At 48.4% G+C, this 21,070-nt stretch overlaps 1 protein-coding gene across 1 annotated transcript in view; it reads left to right on the top strand.

Annotated features, from left to right (window-relative positions):
* The window catches only part of PHYHIPL (phytanoyl-CoA 2-hydroxylase interacting protein like), a 372,453-nt gene that overhangs the window by 34,353 nt on the left and 317,030 nt on the right, over positions 1 to 21,070 (top strand). The gene's annotated exons all lie outside the window — the stretch shown is intronic.

Below are 21,070 nucleotides of genomic sequence, written 5' to 3'. Positions count from 1 at the left end.
ACCGGCAGCCGTTCGTGTGTCGGCGGCACCTGGCTCCGACCTCAGCCCCGACAGCAGCAACTCCCTGAGACGGTCTCCTCGCTGGTCGTCCCCCCCGGGGGACTGCAAGTGGGCTCACTGGGGGACTGCAAGCGGGCTCACTGGAGTCTCGCTCCGTCCGTGCAGCCCCGGAGGCCGGGCCGCTCTGCCAAAGAGGCCCCGCTGCCATCAGCTTGCTTTGGGGGCCCGGGTCGGTGTCACAGGACCTCAGCGGCTCCTCCTTCCGAGGCTCAGACCCGGAGCACAGCTCCCGGTGCAAATCGCGCGGCGGGCTTTTGGGATAGCCGCCGCGCTAGAGTCACCGATCCTCCCCCTGGTTTCCGGGCAGCCGCCGCACTCCGCTTCAGTGGGCTGGGGGGTCCGGTGCAGGGCTCAGGCTCCAAGTACCTGCTGGGCGTCTGTAGTGACTCGATGACGCCAGGCCGCCATTTTAAGCGCTGCTCCGTCCTGGGGCGTCGGAACCCGCTCGGCTTCTCCCTTTGCCCCCGGGTCTCGCCAGGGAGTTCCACCGTCTGCCGTCAGCTACGTGTCCCTTCTTACTCGGCCTCCTGTGGGTCAGGGCTTGGCAGGCGCCTTCGTTGCGGGATAAATATCGGCTCGATCGCGGAGCCGAGCTCTCAGGCGCCCTCTGCCATCGGCGTCCAAACCACGCCCCCATACAGGGCTACCATTCATGCCAGAAGACCCGATTCAGAAGGGTGACTCGATTTTTAAAGCAAAAAATGACTTTAGTTTGTCTGTCTCCCATTTGAATTTCAACAATGAATAGAAGTCAGTGGAAACAATACATTTTCCCGATCTTTTTAAAAAAAAAATCTTCCTCTATCCTCTTCTAAAATGTAGCCAAGTATGGGTTACTGCTTTGCAACAAAACCTTGCTTTGTGGATTTGTTTCTAAGATTAAAGAAAGAGCTGGGCCAGTCTCCACAAAATAGTAGCCTGTTTGGCATTTAGGCTTGCTGAAAGCTCTTCCGCCACACCAGAAGAAACTGTTTGGGAACACATCCCCAATGAGATGTCGTATGGATGGCAGTCCTCTTCGGGATTGTGGAGTCCTGATTATGGCGACCCTGCTTGCAGCAGGCCTGACTTCAAATAAGGCCTTAGTGTCTACTCTCCAACATATTTTGTATCAAAGTAGTATAGTTTCTACACCTGTAGATGTTTTATGACATCTTGTTTTTGAGGTTGAGCCTGAGCAGCACATGCAAGGATTCTGCAGCAACTACAGCACGGAGACGGCCCTCCTCGCTGCCACCGAAGACATCCGCATGCTACTCGACCAGGGGCATACCGCACCTTAGCTGCCAGACTCCACGATGCTGGTATACGAGGTACCGCCCTCGACTGGATCCAATCCTTTCTCTCCTGCTAACCCAAAGGATCAGACTCCCCCCCCCCCCACCCCCCCCACCTTCCTCTCCGAACCTACAGAGATCAACTGTGGAGTACCCCAAGGATCCTCGCTCAGCCCCACGCTCTTCATCATCTACATGGCTTGCCTGGCCTCCATCGTTAGACAGCAGGGGCTCAGCATAGTATCTTACACCGATGACACTCAGCTCATCCTCTCTCACTAAGAACCCCGAAGACACCAGACACCGCTTCCAAGAAGAAATGAAAGACATCACAGCCTGGATTAGCGACAGCTGCCTTAAAACTGAACTCGGAGAAAACAGAGGTCCTTGTCCTCGGACCCTCCCCACTGTGTGGAACAGCACCTGGTGGCCCCACCTATCCTCAGAAACCCACCCACCCCAACGGACCACGCCCGGAATCTTGGCATCATTCTCGACTCCTCTCTCACCTTGACCCGCCAGATCAACGCCATCGCCTCCACCTGCTTCAACTCTCTCCGCATCTTCCGCAAGATCTTCAAGTGGATCCCCCCGAATGTAGGAAAACGGTCAGCTGCGCACTCATAACCAGCAGATTGGACTACGACAACGCCCTCTACACTGGAATCAACAAGACCCTGCTACACAAGCTCCAAACCATCCAGAACACCTCAGCCAGACTCGTCCTCGAAACCCCACGACACAAGCACATGACCCAGCACCTATGATACCTCCACTGGCTCCCCATCAAGAAGAGAGTAACTTTACTGCTACTCACCCACGCCTACAAATTCCCCCACAACATTGGACCAAAATACTCAACGAACGAGTCTCCTTCCACGTACCCAAAAGGAACCTCCGATCCGCCAAGCTCACTCTGGCAGAGACCCCACACATCCACAGAACCAGAGCTGGCGGAAGAGCCTTCTCCTACGTCACAGAAAAGACCTGGAACAAGCTCCCAGTCAGCATCAGACGCTCTTCCACTCTGCACACCTTCAGAAAGAGCCTCAAGACCTGGCTCTACGACTGATCCAGAGCTGCATCCCCCCTCCCTCCAACGCCTTGAGACTAACACAGGTGAGTAGCGCACTTTATAAACCTCTGATTGGTTGATTAATGGATGCGCTGCTCTGCGAGCCATCATGTATTGGAGTATGCACATGAATCCCCGTCCACTCTCCGTCCATATGTGTCATTGGCTTGTGTCATTGTCCTTCGTAAATGCTAGATTCTGATTCATAAATAGGCTTGTTAGTCCCTTCTTACTTGCCTTGTCTTCATTTGTAACCTCCCATGAGGACTGGCCCTTTTACTTCGGTTGTTACACAGTACATGTTATGTTAGTCTGTAAGCACAATTTTCTTTAATGAGATTCTCTTACTGCATGCACGACATGCCTTCCTGCAACATTCAGCGCGCAAGCTTTCCCTGGGTGCTTTTACAAAAAAAGCCCCCCATACCACGCTTTCACTTTAATAGCGGCCGCAGACCTTTCTTTAGACATGGCTTGTCTAAAAGAAGTGGCGTGGCCTCTATTAACATGAAAGTGCATCATAGGGCGCTTGTAAACAACAAGCATTTGCAATGCAGTAGGTCTCACATTTGAGAAACTTTGACCTATTGGTATTGTAAATGACAATGCCTTTTAATTATTACAGGTTTATTAAACATATAAATAAATAGTATTGTCAGTTACAATGCCAATAGGTCAAAATCTCTTAATTGCGTGACCTATTGCATTGCAAATGCTTGTTTTGAATAGGAGTCCATTTTCCACATCGTTTGTGGTCTCTGTGCCTCCTAACAAAGCCCTTAGGATTTTATTCATGTGAAGGGGAGTTGCTAATAAAATGATTCACTACCAGTCCCCTAAATATTGTTTAGTCGAGAATCCTAAAGTTAGATGAAATCTCACCTGGATTGAGATCTGTTACAAGTCACACTCACCTGTATTTAGATGTGTCCTCTGATATTAAGGAGACACACAGAACCTTGCTACATGCTCCTATTGGAGCCCAATGCGAACCAATGAAACCTAACATGATAAGTCCAGCGCCACCCACATTTTAAAACTATATCATGTAAATAGAAGCAAACTAATGAGATCACTACAGACATGATGGCATGTTCTAGACGCATCTCCTTCCCAGACTCTGTTAGGTCAAAGAAGCAGTAATGATTAAAACAGAGAGCCAGGGGTTTGCAATTATCCAAGTTCTGGGAATCGCCGTTCCGCCTACAGAGTGAAGGACACATTGAGACTCTGAGAATAAGAGACTGCAGAGGCCAAAATGCATTAAAAGGGAAACTAAGAAAGGGGGAGTGAAGTAAAGATTGAAGCCTAACTAGTGTAAAGTCAGGGAAGTATTTTAATACTTAATTGTGAATTCTTTGGGATTGTGTACCTGCAGGACTTACAGAGATGTAACTCCTTGACCTGTTCTCCAAGGTTTAAGGAAGGAAAGAACTACATCGACCTGAATGCATCTGCATGACATGGTAAAAACCAGGACTTGAGTAAAAAGTGGAGTTGGGGCTGCAGTGCGACAGGGAGTTTCCTGTAGTAAACCGGGCCTAACTACAGGTGAATGGCACCTGGTGGTAGGGTAGCACATTTCTGCCAATAACAATCCACAACCATAACTAAGTACGTTGATTTCATGACACCAAATCTATTCTGTAATAAGCAAACAGTGTATCCCACTTTTTCGTTTTGCATTATTCTCATATTATTGGAAGAAACAAAGATGTTAGGAAATGTTTTATATCTAGAGTCCGCAATCGACACATTAACAAATGATGTTAAATAATATCAGGACTGAAATTGCAAAGACGTCTCCCCTTAATTTCTCTGATCCTCTACCAGAAGCAAGATAGCTTATGGCTTCAACCTCAGGTGGGCACCTAGGCCCATTGTGACAAAACTTATCTCTTTCATTTGCCAACATCTAAGGCTTACATCCGGTAGCATGTTTTTTTTTTTTATTTAAAAAGACCTTTATTGATAGCAAAGCCATTGACATCACCAAATGTAACACACGAGCACAGTGTACCTCCGCATACATTACAATAATCACGGGAGCAGCAAAGCATTAGTTCGTACACAGCCTTTTAGCCGGCATCCCGGAGGCCCGGCGGCGTGGTAATGCATCAATTGTGTAACTGTGCCATTAAAAGTGTCATGTCGCAAGCTACTTGTTGGTGCGGTGTGTCAACTGGCAATCTACTTCTGCAATCGCAGTCAACAGATCTAGTATCGAGACAAGTTCAAGAAAAACAACCCCACTAAACTCCCACCCCACCCTCTAGAGTGTGTCTGCCAACCCTGCCCCAACTATCTCGTCCCCATGTGTACCTACTCTGTGTCCAGTGCCCATCCCCCCGTAGTGAACGGTCCTCCCCCAGCAACTCTCCCTCTATCTCGACCCTGAGTCCTCACAGCAGCCCCCACTTAACTCGTAGCACTCCCAGCCCTTCCCTCTTCTGTATCGCGGTGGACACAGTCAGAACCTTACCCCTCAATCCTATCCTGTAGTTCCACCGCCTCGGATGTGTCAGAGCTGTCCTCCTCCCCTTTCTGTAAGTGCTCTTTATAAAGATCCCAGAAATTCTTGGGCCTACTCCTGGGCGGTAGCAGGTCGCTGTATAGTTCTGTCTGGGTGCAGCAGTACTGTAGGTCTCGCATCCATCTTGTTTTGGTGGGAAGGGGCCCTCGCATCCAGCAAGCCGCCACCACCCTCCTCGCCAACAGCAACGCCATGTCCACCAGACGACGCAGATCTGGGGCCAGTGGCTTAGAATAACCAATAAGCGCGAGCGCCGGAGTGCGGGGCAGAGGCTCCCCCAGAATCTGGTCTAGTTCGGCAAATACCTCCCCCCAGAATGCCTGCCCCCCAGGACATAACCACGCCAAATGGAAAAAGTCCGCTACCATAGTCCGGCAGCGCTTGCATTCAGCTGTGGGACGGAGGCCATAGCGGTGCAAACGCTCAGGTGTATAGTACACCCGCTGTAGATATTTGAAATGCACCAGGCGGTGCCTGCCGTTCAAGGAAATCTTACGCGTGCTGGAGCAGCAGTATCGCCACATCACATCATCTATGGGGGACTGAAAATCAACCTGCCAGGCCTCCCTGGCCTTAGAAGGCCGCAGGCGCTGCTGCACTACACCCAACTTGTTAACCTGCGAAATGAGCTTCGCCGACGAGGAGGATTTAAGTACATAGGTCAGTTCCAGGACCTCCTCCGGTTCCTCCAGGTCTGGGCCCAATATCTCACGGAACGCAGAGCGGAGTCTGTGATTTTGGAACTTTTGTAGCAGGGTGTGGCCTGACTCGGTGGTGGTCAACTGGTCCCAGGTTTTAAGTATGCGATCCGTGAATAGGTCTTCCATTCTTACTATGCCAAGAGTCCGCAGGGCTTTAATCACTCCTTTTTCCCCCAACGGGTCAAGCCAAAGGGCCCACTCAACAGGCAACAGTGGGGAGTATAGTAATGTACAGCCACGAGAACTCACCAAGTAGTTCCAGGCATGGTTGGTCGCTTTAAGTGAGTCCATCTGGCCAACCGTGCGGTCCGTGGGCAGGCAAACAGTGGCGGGCAGGGGAAGCGGGTCCGCAAACAACCGCTCCAATATGAGGTGCGGGGTCCGAGCATCACCATGTATCCACGAGTGTAGATGCGATGCCTGTGCAACCCTATAGTAGCGTTCTAGGTCCGGTGCCCCCAGTCCCCCCATCTCGCAGGGGAGAATCAGGGTCGTCCATCGAACTCTAGGCTGCTTGCCACCCCAAGCCAGTCGCACCATTACTTTGGTGAGTTGCCTAAAGAAGACCTTCGACAATACCACGGGCAAATTCAGGAAGAGAAACAGGAATCGGGGAAGCACCACCATTTTCATTAAAGCGATTCTGCCCGAAAGGGAGAGCGGGAGCCTGATCCAGTTATCAACGTCGTCAACCAATTTGCTATATGCCACCCCGTAATTGTCCCGAATGAGGATCTCAGGATCTGTATGAAGGCGAATGCCCAGGTAGCGAACCGAGTCGGAGGACCACTGCAGCGGGTACTCCATAGCGAACGGTCGTGTCACCGGGGTGAGCGGGAAAGCAATCGACTTATCCCAGTTCACTTTCAGGCCCGAGAGTGAGCCGAAGCGGACCACCTCGCGAAGCACCGCGGCCAAGTTGGCCTCCGGGTCTCTAACATACAATAACGTATCATCTGCATAAGTCGATATCCCTATTTTATAGGTGGGGAAGCTAATACCCTCCAGGCTGTGGTACTCCCGTATGGCACACGCCAGGGGTTCCGCCACCAGTGCATAGAGCAACGGCGACAGGGGGCACCCCTGTCGCGTGCCCCTTCCGATGTATATCGGCTCCGTCACCCTATCGCCCAGACGTAGCCTGGCAGAGGGTCGATGGTACAGCGCCCCAATCTGCTGCAGGCACACCCAGACCCAACTTTCGCAGTACACGTACCATGAAGGGCCACTCAACCGAGTCGAACGCCTTTTCCATGTCAAGGAAGATTGCCAGCGCGCTGTTCTCCTGCTTGACATGCTGCATTGTGCCTAGCACCGTGCGTATGTTGTAAGTTAAATTTCTGCACGGGACAAATCCGGATTGCTCCGGAGCGACCAGTTCAGGGACCAGTAAGGCCAGTCGAGTGGCTATGACCTTTGCATAAATCTTAGCATCGACATTTAGCAGGCTGAGTGGTCTGTACGAGCTGCAAAGTTCAGGCGGTTTTCCCGGTTTGGGTATAGTGATGAGCAGCGCTTCACGCATAGTAGTCGGCATTTCGCCATTCTCACAAATGGCATCAAAGAGGGCAACCAAGTGTGGCAGCAGTAAGTCCTTAAAGGCTTTATAAAAACTAACCGTGAGGCCATCCGAGCCCGGCGCACTTCCCGATCTCATACTCGCTAGAGCCTCCAGAATTTCGTCCTGGTGGAAGGGGGCCATCAAGAATTCTCTATCCGAGTTCTTGAGGAACGGCATAGCAATATGATCTAAATAGTCCTCCATTTCGTCCTCTACTCCCTGCGTCTTGGACTGATATAACTCTGCGTAGTATCTCCTGAAGGTCTCTAGAATCTGCTCCTCATCTGTGACTGTGTCCCCCTCCGGGGTCCTCAGCTCCTCAACGACCAGTGGGCGTCTGGTGCTTCGGACCATGCGCGCTAGTAGCGCGCCAGGCCTTTCCCCTCCCCGTACTGTCTGGCTGTGGCATATTTGCCCATATAGAGGACCTCCCTGTCCACCAGAGCCTGAAACTCGGACAGAAGTTGGGTGATCGCCGGTCCCTCAGTATCGCCGCCCGACTGCAGTCGCCTAGCCTCCAGCTCCGCTATCCTATTCTCCAGAGTGGTGAGGTCCCGTCTAATGGCGCGTAGCACACTCGAGTGCTTTGACATTGCCACCCCCCTGATGTAGACCTTAAAAGCTTCCCAGACCGTAAAGAAGTCGTCTACTGTGCCTATGTTTGTCGCAAAGTATTGTTCTATGTCTTCTGCGAGCTCCCCCCTGAATGCGTCATCCAACAGCGCAAAAGGGGGGAACCTCCAAGTGAAGGCCGGGATCCCCTTCCTGGCTGTTAAAAGGTGTAGGAGAATAGGGGAGTGGTCCGAGAGTGTGCGTGGAAGGACCTCGCATGCGCTAATGTTACCAAGTACCAGGGGGGACGCCAACCAGTAATCTATCCTAGTGTGGACATCGTGGAATGCCGAGTAATGTGTAAAACCACCCTTAGTTGGGTGCCTCTCCCTCCAAACATCCACCAAGTCAGATTTGGTCATTTCAGCCGCCATATATGAAGCCGAAGCCACAGGGCGCCTAACAGTGCCCGCAGAACGGTCCATAGTTGGATCGAACACAAAGTTAAAGTCCCCGCCCCATAACGTCCTAGGCTGTGCATATGATCTGGCAAGAGCGGACAGAGTCGCGTAGAATTCAGGGTGGTCATAATTGGGGCCATAAACATTCACCACCAATAGGTCCAGACCCTTACCCACACATCTTGCCAGGACGTATCTGCCTTCCGGGTCAGAGTGCACAGGAATGAGCCTCAGCTGTGACGAGGGATTGGCCCAGATTAACACCCCACGGGCATGTATCGTGAAGCCCGCGGCGACTATGTTCCCAGCCAGACCCCTGGATTTTAGCATTCTACTGGAGTGTGGTAAGTGCTTTTCCTGTATCAGGGCGAGGTCTACATGATGTCTACTAAGATAGCTAAGGACCTTCCTTAATTTACGGAAGTCGTTCAGGCCCCGCACATTCCATGTCATCAGTTTCAGCTTATCCGGGGCACGTGTAGGCAAATTCGATGCAACATTAGACATTACCTGGATTCACTTGTGCATAATTATCGAGGATAAGCAAATCAGGACACAGCAGTTCACATAATGTCAAAATCGCCAGCCGGCGTTTCCGAACAGGTACAGCGCCACACTGCAGTTCACACTCCGCGCAATCAAACCCCACAAACAACCCCAGGCAACAACTCTCCCCAACAAACCGAATCCTAGTCCCCACCCCTAGAGCTCCAACCCACCCACAGCCGACCTCCCCCAACCTGGTCAGACAGGCCCCAAGAACCCCCCCCATCAACCCTCAATAAGTGTAGTGTTCAATAGTCCAACACTAACCCCTCAGAGAGTAACACAACCAAAGGCACCAGGGCAGAGCGCGCCAAAATAGGGCACCACTAACTGTTCCGAAGGAATGACTGATCAGCGCCTCAGTCCGGCCCCACTTGAATGTCAGTGCCCCTCGTATATCAAGAGTTATAGCCCTCTCCCACCCATACTGGCCCCCCCAAGTCTGCCGCATTTGTCCAGGTAACTCTCCCCCGTTTCAACTACTACCTTACCAGCAGTGCGCGAGGCCAGTGTCCGATCAGTGTCTCCACCCCCAACAAATAAGCCCTAGTGAAGCGAATGTAGGCCTCGTGCGCCTCTGCAAACTTGGGGTCCTCGTGGTGCCAGGGTCAGGTGACTACCTTCGGTGAAGAGTTTCTGACCACGCCATAGTAGCCTCTAGTCCTGGTCTTCCAGGTTTGATGTCGAGCCGGCCTCGTCTTCTTGGCCTCGCCGGGCCTCTTTCCGCTCCCGCGTCCAAGTCTTCAGGGACTTATGAAGTTCCTTAGGGTCTGTGAAATAATACGACCTCCCACCGGTATTTATACGTAGCTTGGCGGGATACAACATCGCGTAGTCCAGGCCCAGAGTTCGGAGTTGTTTCTTATATGGCGCAAACTGTCGCCTTTCTTCCTGCACCCTGGCTGTGAAGTCCGGGTAGATGGAGATATCCATACCCTCATGTTGTAGTTTGCCCTTCTCCCTCGCCACTCGCAAAGCTGTGTCTCTGTCGCGATAGTTAAGTAGCTTCGCAATAATGGGGCGAGGAGGCGCGCCGGGCTGAGGTTGTGGGCCCAACGTGCGGTGCGCGCGTTCCACAATGAACATGGGGGAAAACACCTCCTCACCCAGTAGCAGTTTCAGCAGTTTCTCTAAGTATAACTCCATCTTCCCCGTTTGTGTGGTTTCCGCTACTCCTGTGATACGGAGGTTGGATCTGCGGGAGCGCGCCTCCAAATCCTCTGTCTTGTCTCTGATAACATGTAGGAGTCTATCGAACTGCTTTCTTTCTTTGTCCCACTCCGTTTGAGCCTCCTCAGCTTCGGTGAGGCGGCGCTCCGCCATGTCTAGGCGCTCCGCATGCTTGTCCACGCGCTCCGCCATTCGATCCATGCGGTAGGACAGAGCGTCTATCTTGGTGCCCACAGATGCAATGCTATCCTGAATGCCCTTCTCCATTGCGGCTAACATGTCTCGGAGCTCCGTGGTTGCCGGGGCCGTCGCCGCGGCTCCCTTCGGCGATGCGTCCGGCGCCGCCACCTCCGACCCTTTCGGCCGGCGCCGTTCAAAGGAGATCTTCCCCTGGGCCGTGTCGTTCTTCCCCATCGCAGTCTCCAACGTGTAATAGTTCAGAACAAGGGAGCAGACCGCACATGCAACTCCAGGGTCTCCGCAGGTAATCGAAGTACTGCCACCAGATTCCGAGTGTCCGACGCGCCCAAGATGGCGTCTGCAATGGCGGACGGAGCCCTTCCTTTCACTTCAGCAAGTCTCGCAACCTCCTAGCCCAGGAGGCAGTCAGGTCCACGGTTCCAGCCCCGATCAACCTCACCCCTTCTTGGCTAGGGGAGGTCGGTATAGCAGTACGCCGCTGCGGGGAATCGGATAGGCTATGGCACCAAGCTGACGGGCACTCCACCTCGTGACGCAGGAATTCAGTGTTGTTCGCTTCTCCACGCCGCAGAGCCTCCAGGCCCGTCTCATGGGGCAGTCGCCGACTAGTAAGGAGAGGACGCCTCGGTCAGATACAGATCCCAACCGCGAGTCGGTCCACGCTCAGCCCGACCACTCCCAGCGCTGAGGCCGCACGTCCGATGACGTCGCCTGGCCTCCTGTCCAGGATAGTGCGCGGCTGCCGGCCTAGTTCTCCACTGCCGTGCCGCCAGGGACAACACCCTCGAATGGTTGGGAAGGCTCGGCCGCAATCGGCCCAAAAGTTCCTCAAAGGCAGCTGGGGGTGCCAGCAGATGTTCGAGAGCCCGCTATGGCATGTTCGGCACAATTAAGGATAATTTAACAGGATTATTCCGGGGCTATGCGAGGAGCCGAAAGCTCACGCGTCCGCCATCGACGCCGGCTAGCTCCGCCCCCCACATCCGGTAGCATGGTTACTTGTGCCGACCATTAGCGCCTACTCATACATTTCACCTTGTGTAGGTCCTCTAGTAACACTGACTACAAATACCTGGAACCAATTAATGAGTGCAGTGGTTCAATTCAAAGTCTTCGGTCTGGTATATCCTTAAATAATAAAATATAGACACTTGGAATGGAATGGAATGGAATGGAATAGGTTTTTATATAGCACGATAGCTACCCGCAGGCGTCCTAGCCCTCTAGCCGAATACAGGTGGGTGAAGCGGGTCAAGGTTATCTGCTGAAGAAAAAGGTTTTTAATTTTTTTCGGAAGAGCAGGATGTTAGGTTCTGAGCGGATGGAGAGTGGAAGGGAGTTCCAGAGCCTTGCCGCGTTAGTTGAGAACATTCTTCCTCCACTTCTTTCTCTTTTGAACCTGGGAATGATGACTTGGAAGGCGAGGGTCGACCTCAGCTGCCTATTGGGGTGGTAGGGATTGATCAGGGTGGGATGAAGGATTGCTCCTTTCCTCCAGTAAGCACGGTGGGCGATGCACATGCTTTTGAAGTTGACTCTGTCTTTTACTGGCAGCCAGTGAAGGGCTCTTAGTTCAGTTTTCACTGATTGCCGGCGGGGAATGCGCAGGAGAGTACGAGCAGCGCAGTTTTGAATAACCTGCAGTTTTTTCAGGGTGGATTCGGGGGCTCCTAAGTATAGGGCATTTCCGTAGTCCAGCTGGGAGAGGATTAGACCCTGGACCATGATCTGTCTGGCCTTGAAAGGGAGAAGCAGTAGGATCTTTCGTATGAGTCTAATAATGCTCATACAGGTGGCTGCTAGTTTGGTTGCCTGGTGGCCGAAGGTTAATGCGTTGTCCAGCAAGATGCCCAGGCTCTTGATGGTATCCCTGGCTGGGGGGGCTGGGCCTAGTGCTGGCGGCCACAGAGAGTCAATGGATTTTTGGGGGGAGTTGCCCAGCACCATTAGCTCAGTTTTGCCACCATTGAGCTTTAGGTAGGACTGGCTCATCCAAGTGCATACTGCTTCCATGCAGCCTCTGAGATTGCTGGAGTAAGAGGAGGAATGAGTCAGGGTAACCACCAGTTGCGTGTCGTCGGCGTAGGACACGGCTTGAACTCCGAAAGGGCGTATTATTTCTGCGAGGGGGAGCATATAAATGTTAAACAGTGTGGGGCTCAAGGACGAGCCCTGAGGAACCCCACAACTGAGAGGTTTGCTGGGCGAGATCGTGTTGCCTTCGCAGACTCGGAAAGAGCGGTCAGAAAGAAAGGAATGTAGCCAGGCTGCCGCAGTGGAGGTTATCCCTAGCTCTGACATTCTGTGACGTAAGATGTCATGATTCACAGTGTCGAAGGTGACTGAGGTCCAATAAGATAATGGCCGCAGTGCCACCCTCATCGACAATCTTTCTAGCTCCTTCTGTTACTGCTAATAAAGCAGTTTCAGTTCCGTGCATGGGGCGGAACCCCGTCTGTGAGGTGTCCAGGGAGTTGTTTGTTTCCAGGAATTCAGTGAGGCATTGATTTACGTGTTTTTCCGCGATTTTAGTTATCCACGGTAGCAGGGAGATCGGGCGGTAGTTTCCCGGGTTCATCTGATCTAGATTGGGTTTCTTCAAGAGGGCCTTAACTGTAGCTTGTTTCCACTTCGGGGGGACGAGCCCTGCTGAGAGGGAGTTGTTGATCAGGTTCTGGATGATGGGGAGAATGGTGGGCGTAATTGTTCTTAGGAAACGAGCTGGGGCTGGGTCGCTGGGGGATCCAGACTTTACCTGTAGTATTATGGTTTCTAGGCTGGTAGGCTCCAGAGGTGGAAAGGTTTCCAGGGAGGTAGGAGGGGTGGGCCTGGCGTACTGCTGTTCTGTGACGGGGTGGTGGAAAGGAGGAGTAGATCGTGGCTATTTTGTTATAGAAATAGTCAGCCTGTTCATTGCAACGGGTTTGTGCGGTCAGAGGATCTGGTAGTTTGTCAGGGAGTTTGAGCAAGCTTTTAGCGATCTGGTAAATCTCCTTGTGTTTGGATGCTGCTTCGTTAATCTTATTTTCGAAGAAACTGGCTTGAGGTTTTTTTATGTTGATTTTATAGGTTTTTATAGACGCCCGGTATTCAATTTTGCTGGTGTATGAATAGTCAAGGCCCCATTTCCGTTCCAGTCTCTTGCATTCTCTCTTTAGAGTGCGCAGGTCCTGTGAGTACCAAGGGGCATTTTTTGGTCTCTGTTTGGATTTGATGTCCTTGGGTGGAATATTAAGGTCTAAAGAGGTGGTGATCCAGTTATTGAAGTTGTCGTTGCAGACAATCGGATCAGGGTTGTTCTCTGGAGCAGAGGATTCCAGTGTGGATGTCCACAAGTTGGTATTGAGTTGTGACCATTTGCGGTCTCTGCTTGGGGCAGGGGGTGGTGAAGGGCGAGATCCTGATGGTGCCCAAAAAAATGGGATCAGGAAGTGGTCCGTCCATGGGAGGGTGATGGGTGGACTAGCCGTGAGATGGGTACAGTTACTGAAAATTGGATCCAAAAGGTGACCTTTTTCATGGGTGGGTTGCAGTACTAGCTGGGAGAGATCTAGTGCCAGTAGATTATTGCGTAGTTCGGCGGCTGCCGAGTCCGAGGGGTCGTCCAGGTGCACATTTAGGTCACATAATAAGGTGTAATTAGGTGAGGAGCAGATACCACTGGCTACCTCTGGGGCGAGCTGGTTTATAAAGTTAGTCGGAGTGCCGGGTGGTCGGTAGATAAGAGTCCCTGAGAATGTGCAGGTGGGGGAGAAGTCCAGCGAGAAAGTGAGGTGTTCGCAGCTGGATAGGTTAGTAGGGGAGGAGCAGCAGGTGTAACGATTTTTATAAATGATAGCTATGCCGCTGCCTTTTCCTGAAGAGCGATCAGCTCGGAGTATTTGGTATTGTGCAGGGAGAGCTTGGATGACATCGGGGTCGGAGTCAGTTTGGAGCCATGTTTCCGTAAGGAATATGGCATCGGGGTCTTTGTCCGAGATCAACAGGGATATTTCAGTGGCATGTTTAGGGAGGGATCTGCAGTTAAGCAGAAGCATGCGGAACGAGGGGGGGTGTGGGAGGGTGACTTTGAAACATACAGCGTGGGCAGTTGAAGTGTTTAGAGGTGTGGTCCCAAGATGTGAGACAGAGATCATAAGTGTGGCCTCGTAGTTGATGTAGAGTTTTGGAGGAGTACTGTGTGGGAGAATTTTGGCCAGCGGTCGTGGCCCCTGGTCCCGGTCGGTCGCGGACGGGCGCAGACGGGCTTGCCTTTGGCACGCCTTCGGCGCCCCGCCGGCGCCACCGCTGCGCCCGTCCGCTGCGCCCGTCCGCTGCGCCTCCTGGGAGGGGGAATCATTTTATAGTGGCTGGGGCCTCGGGGTCGGAGGGGCCTAGCACAGGTGATCGGGTTCCTCACTCAAGATGGCGGGCCCGGAAGTTAGAAATGCGGCAGGAGAGCCGAAGGCTCTGTCGATTTCTCGAGGGGGGGCAGGATCCGCTCTCACTCAGCGGCGGGCTGAATTGTGAGTATGAAGTACAAAAAGTAGTTTTTTAGCAAAGTGCAATTTCTAAAAGTAAGCTTTCCTAAGTGCGCGATAAAAACAAAATATGGCTTTTCAAGTCAAGCGGCAAATTTGTTTGGCAAGGTTTTGAGCGCTGTCCCGGCTTCCGCCTCAGGACCACAACACACACCACACTCACTCGTAATCAGTGGGGAATGGTGATTAAGTTGTTCTTTTGTAGTAGCTGGGGCCTCGGGTGGGAGGGGCCTAGCACAGGTGATCGGGTTCCTCACCCAAGATGGCGGGTCCGGAAGTTCGAAATGCGGCAGGAGAGCCGAAGGCTCTGTCGATTTCTCGAGGGGGGGCAGGATCCGCTCTCACTCAGTGGCGGCCTGAATTGTGAGTATCAAGTACAAAAAGTAGTTTTTTTAGCAAAGTGCAATTTCTAAAAGTAAGCTTTCCTAAGTGCGCGATAAAAACAAAATATGGCTTTTCAAGTCAAGCTTCAAATTTGTTTGGCAAGGTTTTGAGCGCTGTCCCGGCTTCCGCCTCAGGACCACAACACACACCACACTCACTCGTAATCAGTGGGGAATGGTGATTAAGCTGTTCTTTTGTAGTAGCTGGTGCCTCGGGGTGGGAGGGGCCTAGCACAGGTGATCGGGTTCCTCACCCAAGATGGCGGGCCCGGAAGTTCGAAATGCGGCAGGAGAGCCGAAGGCTCTGTCGATTTCTCAAGGGGGGGCAGGATCCGCTCTCACTCAGCGGCGGCCTGAATTGTGAGTATCAAGTACAATAAGTAGTTTTTTAGCAAAGTGCAATTTCTAAAAGTAAGCTTTCCTAAGTGCGCGATAAAAACAAAATATGGCTTTTCAAGTCAAGCGGCAAATTTGTTTGGCACGGTTTCCGGCTTCTGCCTCAGGACCACAACACACACCACACTCACTCGTAATCAGTGTTTTCATTTTCGAGATAACAGCTATCATTTAAATCTTAACGGGGAAGACTATTTTCCAAATAGACTTTTCGGTAAGAGGCTGCTAGCAACCCAATATGCATACACATCCAAAGCAAACATGGAATGAATTAGTTTAAGACAGACTAAGACATAATGGAACTTTTTTCGAGTTAAAAACAATTCTCTTCTGAGATTTTAATAACTTCACTCTGGACAAAGACATCCAAAAGATATGTGACACTTGTTTAATTTGGCACTAATGAGTGTCTTTGCATGATTTCTAAGCTTTTTTTAAAATGTGCTTTCAAAATAGTCTTGATCAGTTCTCTTCATGCCGAAGATCTCACTTCCTTACTTGTAGTCGGCGACTGTTTTTTCAAGCTAGGCTTTTAATTGAAGAGCTACAATCATCACAACATACTCAATGTTAAAACGTATCCAGATATTCCCAATGTGAAAGGCAATAAGCTGACCAAAGATGTATAATTCTCCAAAAGCTTGAGCTCTGTTGATTCCATAACCTAGAGAATTCAACCTTCTTTCAACCAAATATGAGGTCTTTATTTTTGTCTGCAATGACACATAACTTGGAATGACACATAACTTCTCAAGTGCATTCAGTTGCTTATTCAGGCCAGGGAACATATTTAACGTCTACTGTGTGCTCATAGAGAAGCTGCTGCAAAATTCTTATCATTGGCACCAAGAGCAACGTTTGTTTGAGCCATACTTGTTTCCTTTGCAGCTTCACCTATCTCCACCTGCATCCGATTCCAGGAATTTAAGATTAGCACTAATTTGAGGAGATCTATTGGAGTATGTTTTATGTTGTTTATAAAAAACAATAAAAACATGTTAAAATTAAAAAAAGACAGCTTGCACATCCACTAAGCAACTATGCAGTCAACCTACTAAGCAAATGCCCTGCTAAAAAACATAAAAATGTAACTTTATCCACAGTACTATTACCATCTTGAAACCCTGCATGTTCATGTACCATTAGAAATGTCGTTATTACCTAGTGTCTAAACACCAAGAGATTTGTGGGGTATAACATTTCAAAACATTTAAAACTGCTATGAATCAAATAGAAAAAACATTAAAGCTGATAAGATTCAGAAGATGTATTGCTTCCTTTATCTGTGTAATTATTAATTGTTTAAAGTTAACTGGATCCATGATCTGACCAGTTTGAACAATCGGATCACTGGGAGGTGTTAACTGGTGAGCCTTTTACTAGGGTTTTAAAGTAAATAATATTCCAGGTATTGAACCAGAATCTGGTGCACTCAATACATTTTCTTATATTTACCATATTGATAGAAGCCAAGAGGTCCGGATCAGTCGAAATTGGCTTATCCGTCAAAAAACACAGCTGCTTGATATCTTCTACATCACCAATATCTTGATATCTTTGGAATTCAGAATATGAAGTTGGACCATTTCCCAGAATTTCTTTGTTTTGTCAGCTTCAATCGGTTAACAAAAGTCCAGATGAACAACATAAAATTACACAGCCTTACCTGCCTGTCATATGAGCATATATTAATGCCCGAAAGGGTACATAATTTTACTCCTTAAAAGGACAGATCCAAGGGCACGTCTATGTAGTCACACTTACTCCAAGGGTGCAGTGCCTTTGTTACACCTATTTCCACTCTGCTGTAGTGGAAATAGGTGCAATGGAGGCACTGCACTTTCCATCACACAGTGGGTTGAATCTCAATAAAAAAGAAAGCTTACCTATAAGTCACTTACAATTGTTTCCAAGTTACCCCACCACATTTTCCAAGACTACCAGGTCTGTATAAGACTGGTGACAAGCCCATCAGTAATTTGAGACCCAGCAACATAAAACATATTTATAACCCCAAACTACCATATGCTGCATTCTGGGGCTAGATTTATTAATATCTGGTCACAAAATACTGGCCACAAATTGAAACCAGTATTTTTGTGTCCAGTAAAAGATTTCTATACCAATAGGTCAGTTCTTAAAAATCAGAATCTTTTGGGGGCTGACTTCGACCTACCTCGCACATATTAATGAGGCAGGTCACAAATTGCGACTGAGTACAATTGGAGGCCATCAATGGGAACGGTGGTCTACTGGAGCCAGCAGACCACCATGTCTGTGATTGCTTGTAAAATATGCAAACAACATTTTTCAATGCAGCTTATTTTCCTTAACACCATGCGCGCTAGCGCAATTCCGCTCCTGTGCTGAGTTTTTTAAAACCGCACTTAACGTGATGAGCTGGGCTCGTCATCAGCGTGCGAGGAGGCTACGCCATGACGAGCCCAGCTCGTCATCAGCGTGGAAGGGGTTAAAGGAAACAGTACAGTGTAAGAATACATTTTTTTTTCCGAGTAAGCAGTGACCGCAAATCATGTTTTTTTTTTTACATTCACAAAGAGAGGCATAATTTACGAACTGGTTATCATCTTCTTTGAAGTATCTGTAAATTATCAATGCTGTGCAACCAGATTTTGGTTGTAAAAAAGTGTTATATTAAATATTGTTTCTGTATTTTTAAATGAAATGAAATGAAAATTATATTTATATAGCGCATAGACTACCCTGAGGCCTCGCAGCGCTGACTCCTACAACACTGCCCATTCATCTACTTAATCGGTATCCATTCGGAATCCCATTTTAGGAGTCTGAGGAACTTTTATGGCTCCTAAAATGGGATTAGAACATAAGAAACACATTTGAACAATCGCAATTGCTGGACTGGAGCATTTGCAACCGTTAACATGCACCTAGCTGTAGATTCTGTTTATTGTACCTTCTGGGACTCTACCACTGCAACACACTGCCACCTGAGATTCAAGTTTGCCTCTTAGTTCAAAACTATCCTGAAGTGGCATTATCCGATCAGAAGATAAAGATGCAAATGAATGCATCCTGCATAAAATTGTGAATATATTTTGTTATTGTACCTATATGAAACTCCTTTAAATGCTGTCTTCCTATTGTGGTGTGTCCTCAATAAACCGCATCTTTACACATGACTTCAAGTCTCTCTTCTATGGTGTATGTATGTTCTTCCTGTCAAGCTACATACCTCTAACTTGCCCTTATGTACACTGTTTCTGTTGTGTCCCCCTACCCATACAAATAAATATAATAAGATCTAGTATATTAATAAAATCATTTAAACTCTTGGATAACATTTAAGTTACCTTTAGCAAAAGTTACAAAGTTTTGAAAGTCCATGATGAGTTCGCTGACTATTTTGAAGGATGGGGGAGTCTAAGGGTGGTTTTAAGGACATGGAGCTCTGAGGCACTTTCTAATTCTTTTCCCTCAGTGTGCCCACTGGCTAAATTGGACCAAGCCTTTGATGAAACACCATTGCATTACCTTTTCATTCGAATAGTCTTAAAACTGTGGTACCACTTGTGACCAGTGTTCTGGAACTACATGGATTGTGCTTTGTCTTTATATAATCAAATGAATTGAATCTGGGGAGTCTACACTAACCTAGTAATTTATTGGTGTATATTCTACCATTGGCCTTCCTGGGATAAATGATAATGTATACGTACACCTCAACTTTTATTTTTCCTCTTCCATTCAGTTTTTTTAATTGTGTTTTTTGGCACTGATTGTTTAATGGGTTTCAACCAAACACATACATTTTGAGGGGTATGAGGGATATGCTTAATCTTTAAAGGACACATTTTGAGGGAAACTCTTCCTCACTGTGCTCTGAATTTACTGCCATATCCAGAAATATAAAAGATGCAGAAGATTTACAACAAAATATCAATGCACAGAAATGACTTTGCCATAGTTTAAAATTCCGTACTATGTTCTTAGTTACTAAAATGCAGATGCTCACTAAATTAATTCACATTCATTTAAAATTTTAGATTCCCTACTTCAAATGTTTGTGGTACGAAAACAGTACCACAACTTCACTGGCTAGCTCTTAAAAGTATTTTTAACCACTTCGCCAATTTTCTCCACAAGTCAGTTTTACTAGCTTTGTCAAAACCTGTTTCTTTTATTTGATATTTACCCAGCATGCTATCAAAAGCAGTGCACTTTCTGTTAAAGGTGTATGTATGTTTGTAATATTTATAGAATGACAAAATAGCCATATAGCAGTCAGTGGCGTAGCTTCGGGGGTTTGGGGTGTTACACCTGCCCCCTAAAACAGTTTATTTTGTAGTAAATAGTTGGGTACAAGTGCTTTTAGTCGGATATGGTGAAGTGTCTGTCAGATTTCATCTGGGATTTTTTCTTTGCCCAACACTGACAAAATCACGCACACTTGTCTCTGTTTTGAAGCCTTTAAAAACTGTGGATTCGTTTGAAAAATGTTTTGTTTTAGGTGCCCCTAGCAATCCGCCCTCCTCTCTCTTTCCACTACTCCTTAAGGGCCCCTCATGTCCTACTTCTCATATAATGTATTTTAATGTGTGATTGTTGGGAAATCTGAGCTCACATACCCCCAATCTTATTGACTAAGCTACACCCCTGATAGCAGTGGAGTACTTCACAAATGGCTAGCATCCCAAATGAAATTGTCTAATGTAACCTTGACAGACAATAGGTGTGAAGCGGTGCTTAATTTGTGGTGGTATTTGCTGCCGGGGCGATCCAGCACTTATATGTCCTCACAAGACTTTGACCCAGAGCAAGAGAGGGGAAAACACAAAAATGTGAAAGAAGGAAGACAAAATTGAAAAACTGTGACAAAGGGAGAAAACATGAAAGAAAAAAAACTGCAAGAGTGAGATAATGAGACAATGAGTGCATGGAGGTGGATCAAAGGATGGGAGGTGGACATGAGATGGAATCAAGCTTATGCAGCTTTGGAATGTATCCACCCTGACACTTGGCAGCTCCGACTGCGGCCTTCTGAGAACCCTTAGGGCACCAGTGCTTAATTTTATCACATATTAAGCCCTTTAGAGTGATCTGAAAAAGGTGAACAGAGGAGCGAGACGGATCATTTGTTCTTTGAAGAAATGTGTCTTGAGCACTTTTCTGAATTTATAGATGCTAAGATGTGAGTTTCTTATGTAAATAGACATCGTTTTATATTGGTGGTGCATACTTTTCTTATTTGATTCATTTATAGTTTGGTGATATTCGGCTCCATCGGTGTTATTGGAAGACATAAAATGTACATGTTGTTCTCCAAACAAATGAAATCGGTGCTGTTTACTACAGTAGTCCAGTTTAAGTGTGAATTTGATTGGCAAACTAGTGCCTAAGAAAACAGTTTATAACAACACACAGCTTTGAAAATTAAAAGTAGCCTATTCACACTTTTAAATAAAGTAACATATTATCATAAATATAAAACAAGTAGTAAGACTTCTACATAAAGTTTCTCAAGGCCAGGGAATGTATACTGGTCCGTCAATTAGGCCTCTATTTAGAGGAAGGAGGTGGTAGGCACACAGTCACAAGGCAGTGCTGTGTGCTGCGATACTTCCATTTAGTCTGATCCTGGCAGCAGTAGAAATG

Source organism: Lissotriton vulgaris, chromosome 5 (genome assembly GCF_964263255.1).
Source record: "Lissotriton vulgaris chromosome 5, aLisVul1.2, whole genome shotgun sequence".
Lineage (NCBI taxonomy): Eukaryota > Metazoa > Chordata > Amphibia > Caudata > Salamandridae > Lissotriton > Lissotriton vulgaris.
This window is presented reverse-complemented; position numbering and strand designations above follow the sequence as displayed.